The following is an 18230-nucleotide window of genomic DNA, read 5'->3' on the forward strand; positions in this document are numbered from 1 at the left end:
AGGAATGGTGATAATTCACTACTGCACCACTTTACAAAAGTGTATCATGCTTCAGACTGCCGTCTAGACAAATCTCTTCTTACAAAGATACTTCAGTAATCTCCTGGAAGTACATCATCTAAATGAAGTAATTTCAATTTGAGTTACAAATAAGAGCTGTTCTTATCTAGAACTTGAGGTCAGTAGCAGATGTTACAAATTCCTACAGACGCATGCCCAAAGAGAAGGATTTTTTTTTTTTTAATGGCAGAAATCTGCTAGCTATTCTTGCCTTATCTGCAACAGCTGAGCAATCTTTCAGTGCCATGAGGAGATTGAAAACTTGGCTCATATCTAGCATGGACAAGCTTGCCTTAATCACATTGCTCTTTTACATGTGCACAAGGACATCAACATTGACAGTGCTGCAGCAAAGCAGCCATTTGCTGAAAACAACTGTCAACATTGTCAAGTTTTTTGGAACCTTTTATAATGTGATTTGTGTGACAAAGCTTGTATAATTCTGTTTATCAGCTGCAGGAACAAAATTCCATAAGGAGGATATATGGAGAAACACACTGGACATATCTGACACTCTAAAGTAAAAGGATTAGAGAAAATTACAATACAAATCAACTGCAATAGCCAGAGCTTCCAGTTCCCATTTACATGAATTTTGAGTGTTTTCACAAAAGGTTGTAAGAGCTGAAGTAAGAAAATGTTGTCTTTAATTTAAAAGTCAGTCTTTTTCTAAATTCTTCACGCATTTATTCAGCCTGGAGAAGAGAAGGCTCTGGGGAGACCTTATTGCAACCTTTTAGTACCTAAAAGGGACCTACAAGAAAGCTGGAGAGAGACTTTTTGAAAGGGTGTGTAGTGATAGGACAAGGAATACTGGCTTTAAACTGAAAGAGAGGAGATAAAGATTAGATATAAAGAAATTCTTCCCCATGAGGGTGGTGAGGCCCTGGCACAGGCTGCCCAGAGAAGTTGTGGATGCCCCATCCCTAGAGACTTCTCAGGTCTGTCTGGACGGGGCTCTGAGCAACCTGATCTAGTGGAAGGTGTTCCTGCTCATGGCAGAGGGTTGGAACTAGATGATCCTTAAGGTCCTGTCAAACTCAAACCATTCTATGATCTTTCTTTCTATACTAATTTGCCACTGAACCTGTAAAGATATGCTTGAAAAAGGAATCATAATTTATATATGTGTGGTGCCAGCTGCTACCTGGGATTTTTTAAGCCAACACGAAAGTCTCAAAATAGGTACAAACCAGTTAAAAACTCTAAAGTATGTGGTAAAATGCTGCAGAGGGTGGGAAAGTAACCCTATTAAGATTAGATTTATTTAGACATGGTACTGACACCTAACCTGTGTCTATGCCAGCTATTGTCAGGGCTCAGATCTTCCAGCACATCTCAAGACCAGTCTCTTTGCATCTGTCAGTCTTCAAGTTACTGGACCACTAACACAAATCTGTAAATGGCTCTTGGCAACCTTGGCACCACGATACTTTCAGCTTTCATCCTTTCCTATGTATAAGAATTTTTAAAAGTCATAAAATCTAACAGTATTAAACAGCCAGCATTTAATTAATAACAATCTGAAAGTATACGAAGTTTTCTGCAACCAAATTTCAGGTTTAGTGCTGCTTCTGATCACCTGAAGTCTTAATGCCTCTAGTTTGCCTTACAGAAGTGTTTTATTTCTCCCTTTCAATCAACCATTCTTCTTATTGAACCATAAAATAGCTTGTAAAGAAGAACCAAGCATGTTTGCCCAGATAGATCCTGTATCACATCTCAGGTACGTTATTGAGGACAGCTTTGAATTTATTCCTGTGGTTCTCTCCAGACTGTACATTAACACTGCAAGATCTACCAGCCCCTGAACTCCTGCACTGTCCCCATGGAATGCTAACAAGAGACCAGTGGTCTAAACCATGCCATTGACAACTAACTTTGTATCACCTTAATCACAATTTCTAAAGATGAATTTTATATATGTATTCAGCCATAGACCTGTTGATTCTCTGAGCTGTTCCAGTCGATTTTTCCAACACATACTTGCGATGCCTGGGAGATATCTCGCAACAGGCTCTACAATTACTGGTATTTATCTTGAATTAAAGAGGAGGCGGGGGGAGAGCAAAGGAGGGAGAGAAGGGATTGTGGGCACAGTACAAATTAGGCCCAGAGAGTTTCATAACTCCCAAGAGCATCTAGTGCACACTGTCAAAGTGAATGGTGTCTCAGAGTTAATTTGGTTGGTGGCCAGGGGCTACAAATAATTCTCTTGCCTGCAGCCAAGGTTACTCAGCTGTGTAATATGGATGAAAGCCCTGGCTTCTGCAAAGACTCAGTGTCATGGACATGGTTTTGCCATGCAGGGGAAGCTTTGAGTTATATAGCATTGTATAGGTGTTGCTTTGAGCTTACAATGTAATGCATTTCTAATTGTTCCTGAAGTTTAGGAAGACTAAAACGCTTAATCTTCCTGATGACAAAAGGAAGTCGGAAAATAAAGTGACACACTTGAATGAACTGTGAGGAAATAAAGTGCACAACATGTGATAATGCCATGACTCTGTGTTACTGCGCATTTCTGGGCTGAAAAGATACGGCTTGATGGGTAATTTGTCATGCTGTGCAATAGAGAACAACAGTAAAGAGACTTCAGACAGAAGAAAATTACACAAATAGTAGGGTGGAAAGGTATAATTGAAGATGGCAAAAGACTCAAAGAAAGACATTTAAAATTACTGTACTGACCTACTAAATGCACTTGGGCGTGGAATCCTGGCCCCACAAGAAGAGGCATTAAACGACTGCAGGCTGTGACACTACTACAGGATAATGCCAGTCTTATGGAGCTCTTAGAGGATAAAAAACATCCAGTGTTAGCTGAAAAAAAAAAAAATAATAATAATTCAGACTCTTGTGTTTTGCATGCATGCACAGCCTGAATGAATAGCAAATTTATAGCAAGTGAAAATTTACCTTACCTGGCTAAAACTCACACCTAGTATCCAGGTCCATGGAACCAAGACCTCACCTTCTTCTTGTGAAATGCACGACAACTCACTCTCTGCCAGTGGAACGTATGGTGCACTGTGTCTGTAGACAGTCCTAGTGATCTGAGCAAGTATTTGCTGCTACTTTAGCTGATTTGTCCTCTTGCCGCTGAAGAGAGAAATTATACCCAGAGATACCAAAAGACCTGTGCTCCCTTCAGAGAAACTGGCAGAGGCAAGGGCCACCATAAATGTGTCCTTCTGTGTTCAACATGTCTACTGTTGCTCAAACTCTTGGCTCCTTAGCAAAAGCTCTCGAGAGAAGTTTGAGTCTCTCCACTAAGACACAGAATTCTGCACTATAGAACTATTGGGTGCCTTCTAATATGGTATGTGAAAATAACCTTCTGTTCATCCTTCTGCCTGTTCTTCACATACACTTCTAGCATGTCAGGTGAAAGTGCGCTAAGGAAGGAGAGGGAGACCTTATTTTTTCCCTTTGATTTATTACGTTTTGGGCCCCTCATGACAAGAAATACCTTGAGGTGCTGGTGCACGTTCAGAAAAGGCCAACGAACCTGGTGAGGGGCTGGAGCACAAGAGTGATGGGGAGTGGATGAGGGACCTGGGGGTTCAGCTGGAGAACAGGAGCTGAGGGGAGACCTCCTGATCTCTGAACTGCCTGAAAGGAGCTTGGAGCCATGGGGGGTTGCGCTCTGCTCCCGAGGAACAAGTACCAGAAAGAGAAGAAATGGCCTCAGGTTGCACTGGTGGAGGTTCAGATTGGATATTAGAAAACATTTATTCACAGAAAGGTTGTCAGGCATCAGAACAGGCTGCCCAGGACAGTGGTGGAGAGGTTTAAAAGACACGTAGATGAGGTTCTCAGGGACATGGTTTAGTGCCAGGGTTGGGTTAATGGTTGGACTGATGATCTTGAAGGTCTATTCCAACAAAAATGATCCTATGATTGTATGATTCTGTACTTACTCATCTCAGAAAGAGATGCATCCACATGAAAAATATCTGAGGCCTTCATAACCTTTTGGGTCAAGACAGCTACCAAAGACTGAGATAAATTCTCATAGCTCCATGTCTCCATGAATGTGAAATGCTCATATTATCAGCTACCTTCTTACATTCACTGATGCACTTCTGTGTAACACAAAGAAGAATACCACCAGCACATTAATAGCCTTGTCTTTGTTGTTTCAGGAGGCTTTTGAATTCTACCTTCATATCTGCATGCTCTTTTATTCAAGATAAATCGGAGCGTACATCTCTTTCTGTCCTTGGGACTATGTGAAACACCAAAAAATCATACCAAAATGAGTTTCGTGACGTTTCCTTGTTGCGGATGCAGTATGCTGGCACAACAGGGAAAGCATTGCTGATACAACAGTTCGCCAGGTTTCTGAAGCACTGTGCTCTACAAGAAAGCCAGAGCAGCTGCGGAATGTGGTTCTACCCCATTGAAGAGATTTGCTAAACCATTTTGCTACTGTACAAACATTTTGATCATAAAAATAAATGATCTAAATGGAGAATCTGTAGCTAGCCTGCTGTCAAGTTAAATAAACAATGAAACAATACAGAAACTCCAATAGCAATTGTTGCTCCATGACCTACATTTTTCAAAAGGCCACTTCTAGTGAATTTTGGTACTAAATGAAGAGAATAATTTAGTAAAATAAGTATCTGTGTTTATTTATCACACACCATTTGGTAATAGTCAGGGCCTTGTGTGATTCTGTGGCAATTAAATTCGCCAGAGAATCCACCCACTGCTGCAGATGTACACTGCAGGATGCAGACTGTCATTTTTAAAACTAAAATAGGGAGTTTTTTGCCTTTAGTAGTGAAGAAAATCTTCCAGATGTTAACTGAAAATAGAGTTATGCAGAGATACGTGCCTAAGTTTGCGGGCGGCCTAACACAATGGCTCTAGTAGGCATGAACTCCCCCTTGATTTTAATTGTTAATTAAACCAGAAAACTTGATAGCCATTATTTAAATGGTCAGTGATGCTAAGTATTTCTCAACTGCTTGTTATACTAATCTCTGCTTCCCAGACCATCTTTATATTCTTGCCAAATTTGATAAATTTCAACTCCCCCATATCTACTCCCCAAACCTTCTGTTTATTGTGCTGACAACTCTTGGTACTAATATTGCAGTCTGCAGCTCACTTAAAAATGAAAAATTAAGTCTGGCATAAGATCAATAGGATGCAATATAAGATTAAATACCATACAATGCTGTATGATACACCATCATGTAATTTTGGTAAAGATTTCAATTTTTTTATATTATTTACTTGCAGCATTGCCTGAAATCTAAATCTTTTGCAACAGAAAATCGCAGCAGAATTTAGGCCAAGTGAGCTGTAGCGTAAGATAGGGTCATAAAGAAAGCATATCGTAGAATGCCAGTCATAAGCGATGGTTCTGATTCAATTCCTCATGTAAAATAGTTATGTTGCACTCATGTATCTTACCCATTTCAGAACTTGCGTGCTTTATTGACATTTCCCAGACTATAGTGTATGAATATAAAAGTAACAAAAGATCCAGCACCTCAGCTGGTGTAAATTAGTGTCTGTTCAGTGGGAGTGATGCCAGTTGTGTTGGCTGAGGACTGGTGCATGGAAAATGACTGGGAAAGTATAGCTGGGATTCCGCATAATGTTTCCTATTAGTAATCTTATGTTCAAGTGTTCCCAAAGAGATGAGAGGCTGTCTCCTTGTCCTCACAAAAACAAAAAATTACAAGAAAAACAAAAAAAAAAAGCCACTTTCCCTTGAGGTTTACTCCTCAGTCAGCTATAAAAATTACAGCTGATCAACCAGTTGCCCCATTTTTTGTTCTTAGGACACAAATTATGACTTGTTGACCTTGAGGGAGAAGTTAGGAATGAGAGAGGGAGTAGATCCCTGCCAGGGTGCAATCCTTCCCTTGGCAAGGTGCAGTTCCTGCACCGTTGCCCTGGCACAGCTGTGTAAACAGGTATGCTGCTGGCCTGATTTATGGAGCCGTAGCTTGAGGAAGAAGTCAGGGAATGAAACCTTGGACAACTCTCAAAAGGAAAACTTCAGCTTAAAAAAATTGTTCTTAGTGTTTAAGACTGAATACTTTATTCACTGTGAAGTAGTCCTTCATGCTGGCTTTAATACCTGAAAATAAATCCATGTAATTGACAAAAAGTGGCAAGAGCACATTAGTGTTCACAGAACCATTTTGCTTGCTTACGGAGATTTTGGCTCTTCTGTTATCTGGGGGCAGGGGGGGATCATAAAATAACTTTTACCTGAATAAATCTGTCACATTACTCAAAAAAAAAAAAATGATTTAAATTATTAACTGCTTTTATATACAGTTAGTTAAAACTCATTCAAGGCCATCTATAGAAAACACAGGACTTGGGCTCATTTCACACTATTTTGACTATATTTATGGGCTACATAGTGGTATTTTTCCCTTTCCAGAATGGTGGAATTTTCAAGATTATTAGTTTTCATCCAAAAATGGACAAGAGCTATCCCTACCTAGAGGGTCATAAATTGATTTCATGGACCTACAGTATGAGTAAGCTGTCTTACGTTGGCAGAATCAGCCAGCAAAATAATTGATTAACCTGCAAATTCTTCCTCAGTAAAACAGTGTTTCAAAGCATATTCTCTAGGTTTCAGACTCGTTTTTATTTTCCCAACAGCATTCTAACTACCTTTCTAATACAGATTTTGCCCAGAACGTTTACAGGAGGAAGCTAAGCTCAAGTTGTTTATTTCCTGAAAAAGATGTCCTATTGTTTTTCATAACCTGAGATTCAAGGGTTAGAGAACGGTGCCCTGAAGATCTCATAACTATGCTTACATGACTTTGGAAGCTCTAGGTTTGCATTTGCTGGACCAAGTGGGTCAAATCTGTCACTCTATCCTCCCTAATTCATTTCTGCCAGAAGGGACTATGTCCAAGCCACACTTCAGCAGATCGAATTTGTACTTGATATTTCTCCTCTCACGCCACTGCCCATCATTGCTCTATTCGAGGAGTTGTGTCAAGTGATTGGCCTGGCTGAGATACAGAAATTGTCACTGTTGTGTCTCCTACGATGCTGAGGGGTAAGATGACCAGGAGCAGAAGGTCCACGTCAGGCATAGCAGTCTACTGTCATCACTGAAGTCTAGAAACCTGCCAGATAAGCAGCAGATTACACCTTTTATCCAGGTCATGAAATACCTGGATTTCTGTGACAACAGAGTTACACCACTCTCCACACACAGGATGATCAGCTGCAGCTACACAAGCTTCCCATGCGAAGAGTCACTTTTTGATGCTCTGTCCTGCGAGGTGGCACCCACTTTCCACCACTGCTGAAGTTAGAAACACACATATCCACCATTTTTCTTCTTCTTTTTTTTTTTTTTTCCTTCATGCAACTGTTGTTTGATCTATGTCATGACCAAACATTAACCCTTTCACCCAGACTCACGTGCTGGGAGATGACAGGTGCTGGCTGTCCTCCATGGTTCCCTTCTTTTCTATTTTGTCAACACCTTCGTTTTGTTGAAAAAATACCCTCCCTCTTGCTCAATCAAGCACTGCAGTCACATTATCAACACACATCTTATTTTCTCCTATCTTGTTGATGCGGGTTGCAGCCATGCTTGAAACAGGATGAACTGCAGACTTCTTATCAAATCTGTGTCATTTCTCCACCCCCAAAAACCAAAGCCATGGTATTTTTCCCTAGAGTCCGCATGTATAGTGTGTACTGCATTTCTACAAACACATCTGCAAGATGAGAACATGTTTTCCATTTCCATTTGTAATCTCAATCTGAGTCCATCCAAAACCCACTGTTCCTTAAGACCATCATGAAGAAAGATGACCTAGGCAGGTGAGCCTATGACTGCAAACATTGATAAGGGAAAGAGAAAGGAAGAAGCTGACAAGGCTCTGATTGCCCTAACAGGTTGTGAAGCCTCCACCTGGGCATCCCCCACACCTACGTCCCCAGCTCCATTTAAGCTCAGCCTAGGGCCTTAATTAGCTGGAGCTATGTTTGGAGTGTAGTAGTCTCTGGATGGACACCAGACTTTCACTGTGGGTAGCTGTCTCCTGGCTATGTCTCTGCTTTGTCACCAGTCCCATCCTCGCCCTATCCCCTGGATGGAATAAGCAGCCATGCTGTAGTCTCATCTCCACCTCCTGCTGCTCCTGTGTTCTTCAGGTGGCCCTTGGACCTGACTGATCACTTCACCCTGTGCAGGCTCTGTGGACTAATTACAGTCTTCATCCTGGACCACATGATACCCTCTTAAAGTCTAATTAGAGCAGCCGAGTATATATTTACCTCATCAGAAAGGTGGAAGAATTAATGACCAAGAAATATTTGCCAGAAGTCAAGTCCTTAAATCAGTAAGTGAGACGATCATAGTAAGCACCCTAAGTTTCCATTTTTCACATCTTATCTGATGTATTTCAACTGTTGTAAATACTATTATAATCACTCCAGCTTCATGGCAGCTGATGTGCTATACATGTTTGAGAGCGTGGTATCAATTAACTACGTTATCTATAATGCCATGCCTGCAATTACTACTACTTCACAACTTATCATTAATGCCTTTGACGGGGTTTTTCCAAAGTAACATTTATTTAGAGGTTAATCAAAATTCCTAAGACTGCTATTTATTATAATCTGATTTTGGATAATTGTCCAAATCAGTGGCTCTTAGAGGCAGCAGTTTTGTTTCAGTCTCAATGAATATGGTACATTAATGCCAAAAAAGAACAGAGGATTAGAATCACATTTTTGTACATGCAAGTGGCTATTGCAAAACTCAATTCTCCAGAATGTATGAATTCTACCAGAAATTTTTCCGTCTGCTAGTTGGAAGGCTGGGTGACACTTGCTTCCATGATAGGAACTGGTAGAGTGGGACAAAGAGAGGATGTCAAGATGAGGTTAGTTCCCTGCATCATTCCAAGGAGCAGGCAAATGGAGTGAAGAGAGAAAGAACAACCTAGATATTCATCCTTTTGCACTAGAAATCAAGACTGAGTAGATAAGGAGCTGACACATCTGTCCCCATACGGGACAAACCATGCACAATTTAGTGTGCACCTCAGCGAGTCCTCAGATTCTGAGATAGTATAATGTCCAGTGCTTAAAATAGCACAACTACCAAAATTAATTGGCTCTATGTATACAGGCATGACAATATCTTTTAATCTCTTCCTCTCTCTCTTTGGTGCCAGATTCCAAATTGAAGCCTCAGACAAGCACCACGACCTGGTATTTCCCTGGTGAACTTCTCTTTGGCAGATACACCATCTGGTCACGCATCAAGTATATTCCTAAGACTGTCCATGAACATCTTCTATTATTCCTAAATCCATAGGTGTTACAGATTCCCACTGAAACAACTTTCCACGTTTAATTTTTGTTTACTTTTTCTAACATATGTAATCTAGAATGTCACTCTTCCTGTTCATTTCAAGTAACTGCTGAATCATTCCGGAAAATCCAGGAAAAAAGCACTTACTCAGAAGGATAACTTTAAAGCTTAATGGTTGAAATCTGGCAACTCACAAACAATGACAAATCTCAATGAGAAATGTTAGACAACCTTGTGTATGGTTGTGGTACCAGATCCACCTAAAATAGTAAGTTCAAAATCAACTATTCATATAGTAACAAGGTTTTAAAAAAAGAGGCTCATTTACTTGTTTGTTAGTAAGCATATTTTGTAGACATCAGGACAAATGCAAAATACATCTCTTATCTATTGAACTTATTCATAAAACTGGAGCTTGCAGGAGTTTGGGAGACAATAGCAAAATATGAAAAAAGCTTTGCAAGAGCAGTTGAATCATTTTTATATAAAACTGGGAACGTTTAGTGAAACCCTTTATTCCACTGATCCTTTCCAATGTTTATTATAAATACTCCTTTTCAAATAATTAATTTGACAATACACCATATTGCTGATTTGCACTAAAATGTTTTGGTTCTAAAAGCTTGCAACATTTTGAGGTTTTCGGTTTTGCTTTCAGATACTGTCTATGAATCACTCCCCTTCATATTTATATTTCAATTCTTGGGCAACTATACTGGCAATTAGTATGTAAAACAGTTATACAAAAAAGCAGATCAGTCTGCAATAAATCATACTTTGGCAGAGAAGGTCACTATTAATCTATTACTTTAAAGTAACTTATAATCAGTGTAACTGTTCTGCAGTAAACATTCCTGGGGAAGCTCTCCTCTCTCAGAATCCTGGACCGTATTTAAATTAACAGAATATATGTACCTGAGTTCCTACAGACTGCAGCTGCTCACACTATAGATCTATACACTCACGCTATAGATCTATTCATCAGTAACTCACTGCAAGGTCAGACTCTTCTCTCTCATTCACCTCTCTACCGTTCCCCTTCACTGGTTTTAATTTTCCTGTTTGAAAAGTTGCTTTTATTTTAGGATGTACAAAATGCAAAAGTAGAGAAGCACATTCCAAAGTTTTCTCTTTTCCCCATCCTAAAAAGACATGCTTTTGCCAAGAAAGGTTGGTCCAGATGATCCTTGAGGTCCATTCCAACCTGCTATTCTATGATTTTCCCTGCCTTCAACTGCATTTATGCCAAATTTGACGGTTTCTGCAACACAACCTGCATCTCCCTCTGGTTACAAGAATCCAGTGCCACAAACAGAATTATTCCCACTGAAACACCATCTATTCCTTCTGACTCCTTCTCTACCTCCTGTCTTGCTGTGGATTTACTCAATTCTCTTTCATAACTTATAGACCTACAGATTTCTGAACTTCCATCGTGCAACTTGTTTCCTAAATAAACTTCTTCTACTTTGAAATGTGGCAACTCACCACTGCCATCAGCCATTTAAATGGACAGACATCTCACTTTATCTATCTATCTATTTATCTATCTCAACCCTACATCCTTTCCTCAAAACTGTTCAGAATCGTGGGGCTAAATTCACCTTTTTCCTACTGCAGTTCTACTGTCTATATGATCCACCATTTACTTTCTCTTCAGAAACAAAATCCCAGCTCCTCTCTTGTATTAGGAAAACCTACAAAACATTTCCCCCCATCCCTCCACTTGCCAAACGTGTGTTTACATTCTTTCTGCATTCGGACTCCGCACAACGATATAGGGAAGGCCACGTGCAAACTCATGTACATATGTTTAGTGCTGTATACATGTATTTATGTACATTTACAAACCAGCGGTTTCACTCTCTATCACATTGCTATTGTAACTTGTGTATTTCCGTCCTGGCAGCTGTCTGCTTCTACCAGTGGAAGCAGATTCTGTATTTTCAGCTTTCCCACCCCTTCTCAACCCCAAATTTGAGCCATCTTTGCTGTGTACAGCAGCTGTTTTTCAGTCAGTCAGGTTTCATCCTTTTCAGCTGCGTATGTTTCCAGCATGAAAGGGTCAGAATTTAGGACCTGTTTTTGCCCTGATGGCTCCAAAATAACAGGAGTTGCTCCTTGGAGAATTCCTCGTCTACGTTTTACTCTGCTGATGATCTTTAAAAGCCTTCAGAGAACTCAGCTCACTTTTCTTTTTGCAGCAATACTCCCTACACTTTTGCTGTATTCTCGAATGTTTTCCCTTTTTTTTCTTCACTTATTTGTATTGATCTATGAATTTAAAAAGCATGCAGAGAGCCTTTGTGTTTGTGAAGTACATGTAAGATGATGGTGCTATAAAAGTGGTCTGTGGAAAACTAAAATAGTAATAATAAGTTGGGCATATGATGATCTAGAGTTGTATAATATGCCCATTATCATACGATCTGTGCAGTTTTGTCATAGCTTTTTAGCACCTGAAAAACTGAATATAGGCCAACTGTTGTATCTCTATTTTACGTGATAGAGAAGGGAGACAGATTTTATCTGCAATATGCTCAGGCTGACTTTCTAGCATTTTGGAAGTGATTCTTTAACAAATGCTAGGAAGGAAAAAAAAAAAAAAAAAAAGACATCTTGGATAAAAAAGCTAAAAACCATAAAGCTGAGAACATATTACTTAGATGAAGATTTATGTGCCCAAGTGATACCACTACCAATTTTCCTCATTCCTTTCTTTCCCTGAGATCTGTGGCTAGGGAGAATCAGATTTTTGCCTGTTATGTAGTGGCAACAGGGCAAATCTCATTTCCTCGATTTCAAGCCAAGCAGTCCTGCCACTCAAGTCCGTAACTGAAATTTTATTTGCTCTGGATGGTGAACAAGGTCAGAGCTTCCTTGTCCAGGTCAGGCTGAACACACAGAGGGCTGAGCGCTGGTCTCTCTTTCTACTTCCCCACTTAGTACCCAGCAACCTTCACCTTGTAGCAAGGACAGGCACGTGATGGAAGGGACATGCACAAAACTGTCATGTGTGCTGCATCCTTCCCCGGAGGCTTGCAAGTTTCACCTCTCTGATATGTTTAGTTGGCTCGGAGTCGAAGTTCTTGGGAGCAATCACGATCCAAGGTCTCACGTGGCAATGGGCAGGAGGAACAGGCCAGCCCACAGGAAGATCACCCACCGAAGCTTTCACAGCAAGCCAGAGAACCATCGAATCAGAGAATCAAGTCAGAGAATCATAGAATCATAGAATAGCATGGGTTGGATGGGACCTTCAAAGGTCCCATCCAACCCCGTGCCATGAGCAGGCAGGTTCAGCTGACACACACCACCATCAAATTTCTGAAATAAAATCTTTACACACTTGTAAATGCATATGCACAAACAAAAGTATAAGCCTGATGCGGAGAATCTAACATGCAAAAAGGTGACAACTTTCACTAGACGGCAAAAGTGTTACGGAGCTTCTGCAAAGGCTGTTCCAGGCTGATCAGTGGAGAGATCGTTTGTGCCATCTGCACTCAGCAGGGACGGGGCTGTTGAGACAAGGTTGGAAATAAATAACAGAAACAGCAGTAAATGAAAATAATATGTAGAGATACAAACTTAGCAAACCAAGACTCTAAACCAGTTGGATTTCAGTGAGAACTACCAGGTCTTTCTAGGCAGAAATGTGTTTAGCTGATAGCAGCTGTAATTAGCAAGGCATTTTAGTGTTGCAACCTGGCCCAGGTGGAGAAAATGTTTTCTATCAACAAAATTAAGAAGCGATTTTTTTTTAAAAATGCATACAGAATGTTAACAAATTGATACAAATCACTCATTTTCGTACTTTGCAGATCAAACTACAGTAAAAGAGTGTATCAGTTGTACCAGTCAATAGGTGGAATTTCAAAGGGTTATAAACTTGAGCCAAGGCAACTTTGAAATAAGTACATTTGATCTGCATAGGATCTTCTTCAGAATCATGGTTTTGAAAATAAATGTAGTTCATGTCCATGCTTCTTTCTCTGCATGGAAACATGGAAGCAGAAAATCCCTTATTTCTGTTTGTTCTTCGCTTTGGTATTTTAACTAAGCAGTGGGGCAGATGCATTATCATAAAAAAATTATTATTTTTCATTTCACTTAGTTCTTTGCTAAAGCAGTTCCTTTATTTTCAGTCTTTTGCTTCAGTTGCAAGACAACTGTTAAGTTCTTCACTTCTGTGACCTGCTACACAGTGACATAGGTATGTATGGCTGTTTCCAAAATAACCTGACTTCTTTGTAATTTTTTTCCTATTTCTTTTCAGAGAAACGGAAAAACAGACTACTTTAATGTAATTAGAGCAGTGCCTAAGTCTGATGATTACATGAACTAGGATAATTGTTTTTCAGACAGTAATGGATCACCAAAAATTTCAGAATTTTCCTTCATTAGGACTTTTTTAATGTTGTTTTTAATCTAAGAGTGTGAGCAGATAGGAGACTTGAAATACAACTCATTGTTTTATCAAATATGTTGAAAACATGAGGTCTCTGTTATGACAGATACAAACCCCAAGAACCAACCTTCCACAAAGTACCTCCTGTATAATTATTAAATAAAAACACTTACTTATTTGGTACTCAGCTTTTAAACCCTGAATAAGAGAAGTACATATTGAGAGAGAGGTACTTAAAATGTTTCCATGGATACAGGATGATGCCAATCAGGTCCATGTTTTTATCTGAAAGGGTGCCCCTGCAGAGACATACAGCTTGGTGAGTGGTTGTTTATACAAGTAAGTAAATAGGAACCTTGTTTATTTTACAAAGAGCTCCTGACCCACACTTCTTCTCATCGCTTTTTTAGAGGGAACATTTTGCTCCGTTTAAACAGCAGACTGTAGTAAAATGCACACTTCTGATTTTTTTCCTTAAAGTTGTTTCAGTTTATAACATAGTTTTCTAGTAGAAAATGGAGTATCTAGGTATGCCGCTGCCAATCCTGTTGGTGACTTCCTTTTAACTCTGCGAGAAGACATACTGATGCAAATTACCTCTTTCTATTTAAATCACCAGAAGCCATTTCCAGGAAGGAAAAAAAAAAAGGAAGGGGCAGATATAAATTATAAATACCCTTACCTTAATCCAGTAAGGACAAGAAGACCAAGTTTTGATTGCTTCTCTCAGAGGAGTCTCCATTTACTTTAGCTCCCATTTTAAAAGTGGTTGGTTCCTAGATTCCCACCACATAAGTGCTACGAACATGTAATTTTGACATCCAGTCTCTCAACACTGCATGCTTTCTAATTTTGGGAATGAGATTAATACCTCCTATTTGAGAGGTTTTAGTCTTCTAATATTTCTTTGGATAAAAAAGCACAATGAGTTAGTGAAAAGAAAGGCAATCAACTTTAATACTTAACACAGTTTAATAACCTGAATTGAAATATGTGTGTGCTGTATTTCCATTAAAAAAAAAAAAAGTTTCCTTCCAGCCACAATTAACAGAACAAAACCCCGTCTTGTTCAGAGATTATTCTTGGAACACTGCAATTTTAACATCTCTGTAAAGGAGGAAAGTTTTTTGCCACGTGCAAGCAATTTCACCTTCCCTCTCCTCGAAGAAGCGATTCCTGGATAAGACGACCGATTTGATATTTTCCAGTTGAACTCGCAGCATACTTGGAAAAGGGGGGACGGCAGCACTGTGTTCGCTTGCCAGCGCTGACAAAGGTCTGCTTGTCAGTGATACCTTTTACAGCTAAATTTACTCGGGAGTGACAGAAGCAGGTGTACCTTGGCCTGCCAGACACTTGTGCCCCCACATCATGCAGCCCCACAGGTCAGCAACCAAAGGAGAAAAAGCCCCGGGCTGCAGAGCAGAGGGTGAGTGAGGCAAAGACAACCCAAACTGGGGGGTTTCTCTTCAAAGCCAGCTGGTCTGGCTTTATTCTACAGGATTTTTTTTTTTTTTAATTTTTTTTTTTTACCTGCCGGTTTGATCAACGCAGCCCTCAGCAGGTGCTGACGGGTACAACTTCCTGGAGAAGCAGAAGAAGGGCACTGGTGAGTTTTAATTGAGGAAAAAAAATATACATATTAAAATACAATTCTTAAGTCTCTGGAGTTGTTCTGCACGCTGCGGCGCTGGGCGATTCGGCTCCGGGCTGGTGGCTGAGCTTGCAATGCTTTCTTCAAGAGAAAGCAGATAAGCTTTGTAGCGTGCTTCGCATTTTACTTGATATGGTGCTTGATTTTTTAACTTCTGCTGCCAAGAAAAGTTTCTTGAAAGTGGCTGGGTATTTATAGTCGGTTTCTTTCAAACTGTTTCTATGAATCTGAAGGGAAAGAACATTGGGGGTTACGCGCAGCAACACCAGAAGCCAGGCAGCACTCCTTTAAAATAAATGAGTTGTCCTGGTAATTTCCAGATAAATAGAAAAGGAGCTGTTGTCTGTAGACTCTTTGCGGCATTTGGAGCTTCAGTGGATATTCCGGAGCCTTAGAAACTCCTTCTGAACATCAACCTAAAATTACTTTGTAATACATAAGGGAGTGAAATTAACAATCTTCAGAACATTTTCTAAAACTCAGGAATCGAGGGATTATCACACAAACCATTGCCTTGCACTGCAGTGAAAAGGTAAACTACAAAACAGAGGCCACATGAGAGCACTGCTTGGCATGAAACTTTTTAAAGATATCACTAATTTACATGATTTTCCTGTTTTCAAAACCGCAAATTATGACCGTGTCTGTATTCTCTAATTTGCGTAAAAGCTGGGAAACTAGACAAAAGGAAAAAAATATTTATTTTTCTACAACAATAAGATTTCAATTAATGTGAAAATGTAGGAAAATGTGACCACATGTTAAAATAAATATTTTGGAGGGAAGAAAAGCATTTTTATTATAATTTCTATTTCAAGAAGTCATTCTTTTAACTTCGTTTCACAGTATTCATTACAAATTGTTGTGTTAAATTGAAAACATTTATTTAAGCAAGTAAACAGACAGAAATCTTGACCATATGAATCTTTTGAGTAAACAGATTCCATGTTCACAATTCACATGCACTCCATGGAACACACTAATGGGAGAAAGCAATCGTATATCAATGTACAGTCAGACCACTTCTGTAGTGGATATTCCCTGCATGTCAAAATAATTGATTTATCAGCAAAGGACAGTCTAAGATTAGGCTGAATAATAATACCTCAGGCCATTTTAAGCATCCCTGACCTGTGATTTTTTCAGCCAGGCTGCTCGGTGTGGGACCAGTACAGTAGACAGGGAACTCCGACCTCAACAGAGGCGGGTCAGGCCTTAATCCTCGTCCTTTTTCTTCATTTTATGAGACAAGAAAAGCACAGCAGAGATTATTTTTGTTCCTGGAATGTGCTATATGGAAATAATTACAATTTTGTTTGCTGCAAGAATATCCTTATATATGTGGGAATAAAAGACCTGTAAAAGAAAGCATTACTGGTCAAAGTATAAAGTAAACCTCTAAATACTAAAGATACTTTCTTGGATGAAGTATGAAACATAAAACTAAACCAAAAAAAAAAACACAAACTAGAGCTGCGTTTAAACTACACAATGCCTGTAAAACATCGCTGTTTCAGGCGTAACATTTGTAATGTATGGAAACCAAATCCCCTAAACAGTCGTTAAAACCAAGCACTGTTAAATCCAAAGACAGTAAATAGTAACGGCAGTTCCTAGAGTTAACTAGACATTGTACGTGCTACAGTAACCAAGAAAAACATATAGCCTTTGGTTTAGAGCCTTTAATTCTGTGTATTGCAAGTTAATCAACATTTTAATGTATTGATTTTAAAGGCTCAGAAACAGCAATTAATTTGACAAACTCCTGAATAATTTCATGGAATTCCTATTAGGTTAGTCTACATTTCACTACGTTTGGGGAAAAAAGTGTTTTGTAAAATAAACTTCAGTACAAAATGGTTTAGTTTTCTAGAAAAAATATTTTTTTAATGTTGCAAAAGGTGCAGATTGCACACTAGGTGATTTATACCATTAAGCTTAAATGAGTGCCCTTTATTGGTCTTTCTGTTTCTTATTTTTCTCATCATTGGACTTAAGCATATTAAGTGAAATACTAAAGTATATCTATTATTAATGAAATATTGAGAGATTGAGAAATAGAAAAAACTTATTTAAGTCACTGAAACTTTACTACTGTTTCAGTTAGAAACAGAATCAGTCCTAAAATGCCTGGTACACAAATTTATTTCTGCACCCCACTGACTAGAGCTCTGTTGTCTGTTTTGTAAACTGGGGCAGCTTATTCCACAACTATCTTTTTATCTATTTTATTTTTAAAAGCTACAATCTAGCTCAGCTTTCAACCACATGTTTGTCTTTTCCAATAAATCCAAGCTTTAGTGTCAGGAAGACATCTATATTAGTTATTCCGTAGTGCGTGTAAATATAAAATGGGATTTAACCACAAAGCTTTGGCAAAAATCGCAATTTAGTGACTTGATGTTGTGTTCTTCAAAAGTTAATTCAAGGCTTTTCCTACAGTGTTACATGGTATTTTCAAAGCATGTTGTGCCGCCTCCTTCTTTCACTTACACTGGTGAAAACTGGATACTTTCCACTGGAGGCAATGAAGTTGCATTAAGAAGTTAGATAAGAAGACGAACGGCATGACAAAAATCAGGGGGGAAAAGCAGGGTGAATTGCCTTAATTGCCACTTCATATATGAGCATTTAAATCATGCGAATTTTCCATTTGATGTTTCTATTAGAAATTTAAAGTGTATATGCATACATCTGTGTATATAAAGTGTGTATGTACATATATATAAGTATGTGTATATAAGCTTTAAGTTTATAATTATTCTTCC

At 39.1% G+C, this 18230-nt stretch overlaps 1 protein-coding gene and 1 long non-coding RNA gene across 3 annotated transcripts in view; one reads left to right on the forward strand and one right to left on the reverse strand.

Annotated features, from left to right (window-relative positions):
- Positions 1 to 9701: 9701 nt before the first annotated feature.
- On the reverse strand, positions 9702 to 15220 carry LOC139826458 (uncharacterized). The gene is made up of 2 exons (XR_011736533.1): positions 14491 to 15220; positions 9702 to 12918 (listed from the first exon to the last, which is right to left on the reverse strand). It is a non-coding gene; the product is annotated as an uncharacterized lncRNA (long non-coding RNA).
- A 62-nt stretch (positions 15221 to 15282) lies between these two features.
- MEF2C (myocyte enhancer factor 2C) overlaps positions 15283 to 18230 on the forward strand; it is a 141366-nt gene continuing 138418 nt past the window's right edge. For both annotated transcript variants that reach the window (XM_071802326.1, XM_071802324.1), the window contains exon 1: positions 15283 to 15417. The gene's annotated coding sequence lies outside the window, so the exon portion shown is untranslated. The remainder of the gene's footprint in view (positions 15418 to 18230) is intronic.

This window comes from Patagioenas fasciata, chromosome Z, assembly GCF_037038585.1.
Source record: "Patagioenas fasciata isolate bPatFas1 chromosome Z, bPatFas1.hap1, whole genome shotgun sequence".
Taxonomy (NCBI): domain Eukaryota; kingdom Metazoa; phylum Chordata; class Aves; order Columbiformes; family Columbidae; genus Patagioenas; species Patagioenas fasciata.